The following is a 10,375-nucleotide window of genomic DNA, read 5'->3' on the forward strand; positions in this document are numbered from 1 at the left end:
CCATGGGAGATAACCCCTAGCTAGCCGTAGGAGATAACCAACAGCTAGCCATGGGAGATAACCCCTAGCTAGCCGTAGGAGATAACCACTAGCTAGCCATCAGAGATAACCCCCAGCTAGCCATAAGAGATAACCAACAGCTAGCCATGGCAGATAACCCTTAGCTAGCCATAGGAGATAACCCCTAGCTAGCCGTAGGAGATAACCACTAGCTAGCCATCAGAGATAACCCCCAGCTAGCCATAAGAGATAACCAACAGCTAGCCATGGCAGATAACCCCTAGCTAGCCATAGGAGATAACCCCTAGCTAGCCATAGGAGATAACCACTAGCTATCCATCAGAGATAACCCCCAGCTATCCATAAGAGATAACCAACAGCTAGCCAGAGGAAAGAACCACTAGCTAGCCAGAGGAAATTACCAACAGCTAGCCATCAGAGATAAAGAACCGCTAGCCATAGGAGATAACCAAAGAAGGTGGATGGGTGGTGTAAGAATTATTAAGATGTTTGTGTTGGCAGGTGCCGGTTGATAATGGCCAGTGCTAATGGAGTCTGCTAAGCCCAGCTGTGTCTCCTATGGATTCATGGAATCAATGTTATTCATCTTTGCCCCGTCAAACAATTATGGACCAAGAGAACTCAGCATGCGGCAAAAAGCAGCTAATCTTGCTTATGTTTAATTTGCTCATAATGGGCCCCACCAGGGGGCAGTCATTTGTTGATGTCCTTGTCCATTTAGATGTGGCTAAAAGGAGAGGTTAATGTAGCGCTGCGTTGGGTTGCCCCAGTAATGGAAAGACAAAGGGATCGGAGGCCATTAAAGACCACCCATTAGGCCGTAAGGCTAGGGTTCCCTGATAATGCCGCTTCACCCTCCGTTTTCCTGGATGCTTCTCAATAAGCTGCCTGTGTAGGAGAATGTTTGTGTCCAGACAGACCCAAGTGGGCTAATGAATCAAAATCCTGGCCATGTCACTGCTCGATTGAGCCTGTGTTTGTTGCCGGTTAATTGGCGGAAGTTCAAATATTCTTCCAGTGCTTTCAGAAAATTGTTTTCGGGTTGTCTTGGAAAAGTCGGGTCGATAGTTTTATTTGACCGTTGTTGTTAATGTTGGATTTGTAGAACATTGATCTGGAAGTGTTCAAAGGCAGGGGTGACCCAGTGTTAAAAAATAATGCACACCCTTGCAAAGTTATTGACCAATCAGAATCAAGTATTCAATGACGCTGTGATATACTATTGAATAAAGTCTGCAGTAGTTGATATGTGTGTCAGAGCTCTTTGACAAGACACTGGGCTATCATATCGCAACATAGAGTTAGTCACCAAAATTGGATATAGTAATGCCCTTATCCAGTCTGTTGTATTTGTAGCTTATTTTCTATGTTGACAAAGGCCAACCTATCTGGCAACCCCATAAATCTCTCTGGACACATTTTTTTTACCTCACTCTGAAGACAGAGATAACAGCATCTGTTTGGAAAACGTGCATGGAAAGTGCCAATGTGTCTGCGACAGAGCAGTCCTATTTTTTTTCCAATACAAAGCAATGTCCTCAATAAAAAACAAAAGGTTCTAAACAGAAATTAACCTCTGCATTGCATCACTGCTCTGAAACGCCTGAGTTCAGCACTGTTTTTGCCGTTGTTGTTGTTGTTAGATTGGGTGGATACAGAGCCATATTTTGTCAAACTAAAGAGCTAAGACAGAAGATGTTCATTGCGGTCGTAGGATATGTTATGTTTCTCTTGGATTTAGATGTTCTCAAATCTATTAATTGGCTTCATCAAAGTGAGAATTTGGTTGCCTGAAAAAATATGACGTTAAAATGAATGTTGCTAGCCTCAAAGTATGCAGACAACTAATAGACTTCACCAACAAGCATTGCTAGAAATACCATGAAAAGAGTTGTTGAGACTTGGGAATTACCATGTGCCTGCCAAGAGAAGCATGTCCTAATTACATTTGGATTCGCCAACTTTGAACCAAGTAAACTACAAAGCCACATAAACAATGGAAACTAGTCTGCAGCTAATAAATGCACAAGACAGCTTACAGACATTATTCAATGTTTTTGTAAAGATTTTTCGGAAAGGCTGTGCACTCTCGTAGCCCCCTTGAAGTTTAAAACGATCCTTATGTGAATCCATTCTGTGAAAAAAAGAAAGATTGAGAGAGAATGTCCTTCTCTCCTTCTGTGGCAGGCAATGACGACAGGTCTGCATGACAACCCACATACATCTGTCGATACTTCACCGTCAGGAAGTACATGGGAAATGTTTTGACCTGCCCATGCATAATCCACCATGCCAGATAAAACAAAATCAAAGAGCCCTGAGCAAATATCCCGCTACCCTTCTCTCTCATTTAATATCTTCCTCTTCCTCCCAGGAATTGACCTCGTAAAACTCGCACACACCCAAACATAATGTGAATGACTTGGGTCATTCCTGAGAGAGAATGTGTTTTCAAATATTTAACACATGTTCCCAAACGAGAAAAAAATCCCCACTGCCACTTTTCCCTTCTCCTTAAATGTGTGTCTGCTTCCCTTAAGCTGGTGGTGGTAGCCGTGCTCCAATGGCGGCCGTTATGTTGATCCATAGACAACATTAGCATGCCGGGGCTCAACCATCCCACTGCAAATGTGCCTTAGTGTAAATATGAAGCTGGGCTTTTTTAGTTTTTACTAGAATTAAACAGATGCAGCCAGCAAACCCCTCTCTAAAGTATCTAATCTCTCCACAAGGTAAAAGTGCCGCCAGGTTTCGGCTGAGTCGCGTCGCAAGGGTGAACCGGGTGAGATGAGGGCTGAAATTCCTCTACTCGCTGTTCTGACCTCTGACTTGAACTCAGACTGAGTTTAAAGTGGGAATTTCAAGACGGAGCTCCACATTCAACACGGCGCTAGAATAAATAAGATGTTTAAAACATAGACTCGGGGCAAAAGCCAACCCAAAAATCCCTATATAGCTTGCTTTTTAATTTTAGAAATTCCTGAGACGCACAGATGCCTTTAGCTGAAAACTGTGAGATTTACTGTTTTGTCTGCCCGCCACTGGGAACTATCTTGACCCATAAAGTATAATCAGAACGGAGGGTTTGGAACAAAATAAATAATGACATAGAGATAGGGAGTCCGGTTCCCCTTTAGGAAACACAGACTGAACGAGATAAGTACAAAGAGATTAGCTTGTGCACCATTCACTTATCAGGAAGCACTGCATAATGTAATGCTGCTGGCCTTATCAGAGCAATCACTTGGAGTGGCAGAAAACGACACACAGAGAAGAGAGAGTGCAACCGATACAAGTTGCTGCCTCTGTGTAATAAATACCAATAAGCTCAGGTATTGTGTTTGTGCGAAAGAACCCAACAGAGTGTGTTTTTCAGTGCTCTCCGAAAAATCCCTTTTTCATGTTCCCCCTGTCTAACCGTGTAATTATGACATCTCGTATACTTTATGAACCTCGGAGAGATACTATAATCTGCGTTCCTGTGGAGCTTCCCTGTAGTCCTCCCGTGATTCGTCATATCCCCCTCACCCAAACACAGGGGCTTAACTTTCCATGCATCTTAATAATGGCATCACAACACCCATTGCTCTCTGAATCCACTTACACCAAGCTACAAAGGAGAGCACAGGCACGCGAGGCGCCGAGGCTATTGAAAACTCCTTCCTACATATGTCTCCGTCTCGGATGAGGAACCACAACCACTTTCCTCTGATGTTCTCCTTGAAGGCTCTGGGGTTATTCCCAGCCACCACTTTTTATTTGTATTGCATTTCTTGTGTGTTTGACATTGCGCAAACAATGTCAACTCCCTTCGCCGTGAAAGATCCTTCCAACACATTTCATCCCAGGCGCACTTGGACATTCCCTCGCCCTCTAAAAGATACTGTGTTGTCACGCCGACGGTGCTCCTGTTGTATTTGTGGGTTCTCCTCCCATCTGTGTGTTTGGATCACTGGCGTGTGCCGGCGGGGGCGGGGGAGGGGGAGGGGAAGGAAGGGAGGGGGGAGGTGGATGGTGACTCTTTCTCCTTGAACAATATCAACCAGAGGTGTGATATGATTCCAGATTCAGCCTGTTGTCTTTGTCGGCACTCTCTATCTCACCTCCGCCAGCCGGCATACCATTACTGGGACCTTGTTGTGCAGTCCAGGGAGTGTAACGGAGAAGGGGGGGGGCGGGAAATGGGTGAGGGAGGGAGAGGGAGAGAGGGAGAAATGAGAGAGTGGTGGGGGGGAATGACGTGGGGGGAGAGAGAGAGAAGGGGAAGCAGTCGGAGTGAGAGTGATGGGGAGAGAGTAAGGGTGGGGGGGGGGGATAGAAAGAGGGGGAGAAGGTGGGTGTGAGATAGAAAGTAGGGAAGACACAGATAAAGGAGGGGAGAGAGGCAGGAAAGGAGGGGAGTGAGAGAGAGAGAGACAGAGAGTGGGGAAGAGACAGATAGAGGAGGGGAGAGAGACATGGAGAGAGAAAGAGAGAGAGATACTGGGGGCTAGCGGTATGAGGGGAGGTTGGAAAAAGGTGTGTGTGGGGGGGGGTTGTAGGAGGAGGTGAGGTTCTTTAGGGTTTCGTGAACAACGGCACATGGCACATCTGTGGAGATGGATCTCCGGGGACCAGCTGTGGGAGTCTGGAGCTAATTGAATAGGCCGCTTCATCAAATTTACAGGCTTCGCTCGCTTTGGGAAACACATGACAATGGAATTCCAACGCCCTCCCTCCCTCCCTCCCTGCCTCCCTCCCTCCCTTTCTCCCTCCCTCCCTGCCTCCCTCCCTCCCTCCCTGCCTCCCTCCCTCCCTCCCTCCCTCCCTGCCTCCCTCCCTCCCTCCCTCCCTCCCTCCCTTCCTCCCTGCCTCCCTCCCTCCCTGCCTCCCTCCCTCCCTGCCTCCCTCCCTCCCTGCCTCCCTCCCTGCCTCCCTCCCTCCCTGCCGTCTGCGTGCCGATCTTAACTTTGTTTCCCTCCCTCCTCCCCCCCTCTCCTTCCTGCTATGCCAGTCACTCCCGTGAGCGCGTCCCTCGCGGCCCTCATTGGTATTCTGACGGCGGGCGGCGGAGCGCCGTGTTGGACTCACCTTAGTCATTAGAGCACCCCGTGGGGCTGTTTGCATTATAATCTGGGATTTAGACCGCACGCCGACGCCCCGTCCTTGCCTCCGGGGACGAGTCGTGTGCACAAAAGGCCACCTTCTTAAGGGGATCCGAGCTGAAATTAGCCCCGGCTGCGCGCTTTGCATCTGAGGAAGAGAGGGGTCAAGGGTCGGGGAAACTCAGCCAGACAGACGGATCAAGTAGATGGATGCAGGCACGCGAGCACGCACTCACTCACTCTGTCACTCATGCACGCACACGCACACACACACACTCATGCACACCCGCACGCATGCACGCACGCACGCAGGCACTCACTCACTCACTCTGTCACTCACGCAGGTACGCAAGCACACACTCACTCTGTCACTCACGCACGCACGCACCCACGCACGCACGCACTCACGCACTAACTCACTCACTCACGCACTCACTCACTCACTCACTCACTCACTCACTCATTCTCTCACTCACTCACTCACGCACGCACTCACTCACTCACTCACTCACTCACTCACGCACTCACTCACTCACTCACTCACTCACTCACTCACGCACTCACTCACTCACTCACTCACTCACTCACTCACTCACTCACTCACTCACTCACTCACTCACTCACTCACTCACCCATCCCTCCTGGCCGTGTTATTTCACAAAGCACAAGGGGTGAAGCCAGTGTTTTATGTTGTCAAGTGCAAGACAAATATAGACTTTTGGAAAAATGATACATCACAAATGTCATGGGCCCTCAAATACCCAAAGTATTACGTATTACTGTTACATGGTGTTGGGTTGCTCGGGTTTTCCCTGTTTCCCCTGTGTGTGTGTGTGTGTGTGTGTGTGTGTGTGTGTGTGTGTGTGTGTGTGTGTGTGTGTGTGTGTGTGTGTGTGCGATGCGATCGCAATGTGATTCTTATCTAATTAGGCCACTGGCGTCGAGGGACCAAGCTTTACCACCCAAAAGATAATTTTGAGCTTTTGTATAATTGGTCCCATAGTGAAACACTGCAGACTTTGCATCATTATCTGAAATAGTACTTAACAAAAGTACTTAGGGTACGTAACTTATCTGGGCCACTTCTGATTCATGTGCTGGGGCTTTAAGAAATGACGTATCTTAGACTTTAATGTCTCTATACCAAAAGGGTTGATGATTATGTTAAGAGCCAGCAAACATTATCTCTTCTAATTAACCAGTATTTATTGAAAGCCAAACGGTTTTGTCGCTTTCTTTTGATGTTCTATTCAATACAACGTGCAACCATATCAGGGGCGGCTGATCACAGGCCCCTAAAACAAATGTATACAAATGTAAAACACAGCGTTTACCAAAACCGGTATACACCATCCGAAGAGAACATTTCGTAGCAGTACTGTGCCCCGGAAAGTTCCATCTATCCTTGGAGACAATGAAGTGAATCTTGACGCAGGCGTCTTGATAGGTGAAGTCGAATTCAATTAGAGTTTTAGAGGCCCCCAGTGACTCGAGAGGGCCCTCCTTACAAATGTTCCCGTGGATCGCCAAGTCATCGCTGGGTGTCTTGTAAAGTAACGTTTTATCAGACCACTGCAGCTGGTAAGGAGAAAGCTGAACGCTTTGTACAAATGAGACATGTTTCAGAGCCATTTCGGACAGTTTCCATTTCTTCACGATCATACTAAGTGTTCTTTGTTTGTACGATCATTTATTTAAACTGGATTTATAATTTAGGGATAATTTAACTTTTCTTTGCTCACATCTAAATTTACGCACATTATAATAAGAATAATGATTTATTTATTTTTGCCGCCTTTCAGGACAATGAAGGTCCCCAAAATCAAAACATGGCAATCATTCTATGAAAATAAACCCTATTCCATCCGAGCCCCCCTCCAATACAAGTAGGAATTTAGTAATAGTTCATGCTTCCTAAACTCAATTAAAGTTATTTAAATTCATTCCTTTGCTAATCCCCATAAATAAATGACTAATGTTGATGACTCTGTGCCAATCATTTTAAGTTTGAAAGCATTGTGTGGGTCTCTTAGAACTCGGCAAAGGACCAATAACAGGTGCCCTGTGTCTCTGCCTGAATAATACAAAATAATAATGAATTAAAACCAGGTGCGTTCAGTCAAACAGAAAGCAGCTGTGGTTTAGTTGGTTGAGTGGGAACATGATGTGAAGCGAGCAGCATGATTTAAAGGGGAATTGTTTGGAATTGTTAACTTTTTGATGGCACTGCTGCTCAATTGATTGTTTCATAAATCTATAGCGGATAGGTTAATGTTTGTCGCTGTAATCATCTGCTGTCATCAGCTATTATTACATCAATCTAATTTATTGATACGACCCATACAGTATATGCAATGAAGTAAACCATATATAGGCCCTGCACTGAAACACAGTCAAATAATTGACAATATTGCGATATTAGTGTGACCATATAGTAGTAAAATCATCAAATGCAAAAAAGACCAGATGATTCTGAGTGACACAGTTCAGAGTACATATCGGTCTGATCAATAGCTGATCAGATGAATAGTTGATCATGTGATCAATAGTTGATCACGTGATGCTTGTCGTAATGGAACCATAGGTCGCACTAAGGGGGAAGGGGGAGGGAGTCCTTGTTTACTTCCATTTTCTGAGTCACCCAGAGTTCCTCACAACAGGGTGTCGTCTCTCCCTCTCCTCCCCTTCCTCCCCCCCCACTGACGCTCAGCTCAATGCTCTCTTTCACCGCACTTCAGAGTACATGGTGTTTTCAACCAGTATGTGACACACACACAAACACATGCACACACATACACGCAGAAGCACACATGCGCACGCAAGCACACACACACTCTCACACACACAAACACACACACGCACACACACACACATACACGTAGAAGCACACACGCACACACACATGCACACACACACAAACACACACACACACACACACACACACAAACACACACACTCATACATGCACACACAAACACACACAGAGCCCTGGCACACTAGAAGCTAAGGAAACCTTAGCCCAGAGTGCTCAGAGTAATCTCACAGGAATGTTTCAAAGACAGGATCTCAGGGCTTTCCGATGCGATTTTCCCTCCTGGGTTCACTGTTGATATCCAAAAAATTATGAATAACTAAATAAATATCTTGTCTACAGCGAACATCCGCCTGGGATCAGAATCTGCCATGAAAAAATTGAAAGCTAGGAAATCTGGATCTTGAATTAAATATGAGAAGCATTAATGACTCCAGGAGTAAGGGAGGAAGAACTAGTCAGGATCTGCTAAGGAGACAAGAAGAATGAGACAGGATCTACTGGGGGGACAAGGAGGAAGGACTAGTCAGGATCTACTGGAGATACAAGAAGAATGAGTCAGGATCTACTGGAGAGACAAGAAGAATGAGTCAGGATCTACTGGAGAGACAAGAACGAGACAGGCTCTCCTGGAGAGACAAGGAGGAAGAACTAGTCAGGATCTACTGGAGAGACAAGGAGAACAAGTCAGGATCTACAGGAGAGACAAGGAGAATGAGTCAGGATCTACTGGAGAGACAAGGAGAACAAGTCAGGATCTACAGGAGAGACAAGAAGAATGAGTCAGGATACTATTGAGAGGGAATCCATCTCATCTTAAAAGAATAAGAAAACAAATGTTTCATTTGCATTTTACTGGATTCTGATATGAATAAAACTGAATGCATATGGATTTAATAACAAAGTGAAATATGCAATTATATATAATGAAAAGTTTTCCAGAGTCTGGGATAATTTGGCTTTGGACGATTACAAAGAAATATTTTACACTCCTATTTCACGTGTTCACTGTTTCATTATCAATAATATCTTTTCCAGATCAGATATAATGTTCTATTATGGACCAAAAGTGGGCTTATGTCAACAGCAGCAACCCCAATGTGTTTGAACCGGAACTAATGGAAGGGTAATTGCTACTGTCCAGCAACACTTGTCTGTGGGTGTACTGCATGGCAGATCATTTGAACAGGCCATGATAGTTGCTAGTACTGGCCTTCCATTACTGTTTACTCATGTCTCACGTTTTCATATAAAATTCATTCACTCATAGATCTGGCCACAGAATCTGAAATAAAAATATATATATTCAGAATGAAACTGTGCACAGCTTGTAGTCTTGGAATTTGGAGGAGTTGGGATGTTTTCAAAGATGTAAAAGTATGTTGACTCAGTAGGAAGTTATATAATCAAGAGGGTAAAAACTAGGTCAAAAACTGGTCAATTATAGAAAAGAAAAGCATGTTTGTCTGCTGAAATATTTTGGAAGGAAGAAATGTTGAACGGAGATGCCAACAATGTTTCTCTGTCACAAATTAGAAATGAAAAAGGGTTATATGTTTAGATACACGTCCTTTCATAAAGTAATATACTTCTTATTAATTTACTCTTGGAAGAGTATTTTGAATGGCAGTCGAGGGGAAAACGAAGCAATGAACAAATAAGACCACTCTGATGAATGATGGACCAAATTCTCCCCCGGTCCCTTATCAAACACAAACCAAGACCTCACACATATATCCTCATCAACAACAGCATCATAAATCATGCGCTTAGCGGGCCGTTTATCGTTCCTCAAAGAACAATGTGCTAAGAAAACAGTGTACGCAACTGCCTGTTATCCTGGCTCTGGTTTCAAAGAGAAGGAGACTGTATTTAACCATCAGTCCTCTGCCGAAAGAATGCTGTCCTTTGCTTGGTCTCTGGCTCGGTTCTGGCCATTGACCAAACCATGCGATGCCAAGGCAAATACCGGGGTAAAAAAAAAACGAAACAGAACCTGCTGACTTAGATAACAGAGAAATCAGATATTGTTGAGATCCACATTGTCTCGGCAAACACTTTGAAGCCTAGGGTTGGAATGTGTATGAGCACTTCAGAGCGGCACACGAAGGTCTCATAACGTAGGTCTTTGACGGTACTCATCCTGTCGTGCTGCGTCACACAGTACTTTTTTTGTGTTCATGTTCAACAGGTCACTGGGGAATTAAGGGGTGGAGAAAGCAGGCACTGTGTGTGTGTGTGTGTGTGTGTGTGTGTGTGTGTGTGTGTGTGTGTGTGTGTGTGTTTGTGTGTGCGGGAGGTAGTTAAAATAATATCAATAATTAAGGAATGACCTCAGCTTGGCTTGGAGTGGGGCACTGAGTACATCTGCAGTAACCCACTCAGTGTCACCGAGCTGCGTCACATTGTTATTTCCTTTTCTATATTTTGCTGGTTTGCAAGTTAAAGATAACTTGAT

This window comes from Pollachius pollachius (genome assembly GCF_949987615.1).
Source record: "Pollachius pollachius genome assembly, chromosome: 5".
Taxonomy (NCBI): domain Eukaryota; kingdom Metazoa; phylum Chordata; class Actinopteri; order Gadiformes; family Gadidae; genus Pollachius; species Pollachius pollachius.